At 40.0% G+C, this 1,437-nt stretch overlaps 1 non-coding gene across 1 annotated transcript; it reads right to left on the reverse strand.

Moving 5' to 3' along the window:
- Positions 1–326: 326 nt before the first annotated feature.
- Positions 327–433, reverse strand: LOC114200621 (U6 spliceosomal RNA). Its single transcript, XR_003607488.1, has one exon. It is a non-coding gene; the product is annotated as a U6 spliceosomal RNA (small nuclear RNA).
- Between the last annotated feature and the right edge of the window lie 1,004 nt (positions 434–1,437).

Below are 1,437 nucleotides of genomic sequence, written 5' to 3' on the forward strand. Positions count from 1 at the left end.
TCCACAGGGAGCAGTGCCAGAGTAGGAAAACCTGAGCTATAATTGACGAATTTCTGGATGCTTCCTGTAGACATAACTGAGAGGTAAAAACTCCAGGGAGACCCAGTTGTAGGGGGACCCCAAGCCTCTGTGAGTTTTATCTCCAGGGGCTCCACCAGTCCTCACAGTGAACATCAGAGAAAAATCCCCTCATGCAGCGGGAGAGGAAACGGAGCCATTTTGAAATATGCCAGAGCATTTTGTTCTTTATTTAAAATTGTTTATTATTTTAATTTTTTTATTAACATAATGTATTATTGGTTTCAGGGGTACAGGTCTGTGATTCAAAAAATATGGAACGCTTCACAAAGTTGCGTGTCATCCTTGCGCAGGGGCCATGCTAATCTTCTCTGTATCGTTCCAATTTTAGTATATGTGCTGCCGAAGTGAGCATGCATTTTGTTCTTTACTAGGTTTGCCCTCAGGAGAAACTATTTTTTTTTTTAAGATTTTATTTATTTATTTGAGAGAGAGAGAATGAGAGATAGCACGAGAGGGAAGAGGGTCAGAGGGAGAAGCAGACTCCCTGCTGAGCAGGGAGCCCGTTGCGGGACTCGATCCCGCGACTCCGGGATCATGACCTGAGCCGAAGGCAGTCGCTTAACCAACTGAGCCACCCAGGTGCCCCAGGAGAAACTATTTTACCAGAGCCTAACCTGCTGGGGTTTTATCAGAGCCTAACCTAACTGGGAAGGGAAATATTCAACTCCAGCCCCCTGTAGCCATCCTGTCCCACCCAAGGGGAGAAAATAAATCAGGAGCATGGTGAAGTTCACTTATGTATGCCTATGTATAAGTGACATGGATGGCAGCAATGATACAAGGGATAGGTGGGAGGAATTAGGAATATTTTGTTATTACAAGGTACTTGCAGTACCCATGAAGAGGTAGAGTGTTATTTGAAAGTAGACTTGGATTAGTTGTAAATATGTATTGTAAACTCGAGGGCAACCCCTAAAAAAAAGTAGACAAAAAATGACATGATAAAAAAGGAGAGAAAATGGATTCATATAAAATAGTTAAAATCACAAAAAGCAGAAAAGTGTGGAAGACAAAATAGAAACAAATGGAAAATGGTAAAAATGTGGTATATATTAATCCAAGTATATCAATGATCAGCTTAAATGTCAATGGTCTAAATACACCAACTAAACAACAAAGATTATCAGAGTGGATCAAAAAACAAGATCCAACATACAGTATCTATAAGAAATGCACTTCAGACTGAATCAACTTCAGAAACAAGGAAAATTGTCAAGGATGGAGAAGGGCAAGAAAACATAATAACACTTAATGTGTATGAGCCTGACAACCGAGCATCAAACTATATAAGGCAAAAACAAATAGATCCGCAAGGAGAAAGAGATCAGTCTAGTATTATATTTGGAGACTTTAATA

The sequence above is a fragment of the Eumetopias jubatus genome, unplaced genomic scaffold (genome assembly GCF_037043125.1).
Source record: "Eumetopias jubatus isolate StellerSeaLion01/CBP00866 unplaced genomic scaffold, mEumJub1_p1.0 scaffold_10, whole genome shotgun sequence".
NCBI classification, from domain to species: Eukaryota; Metazoa; Chordata; class Mammalia; order Carnivora; family Otariidae; genus Eumetopias; species Eumetopias jubatus.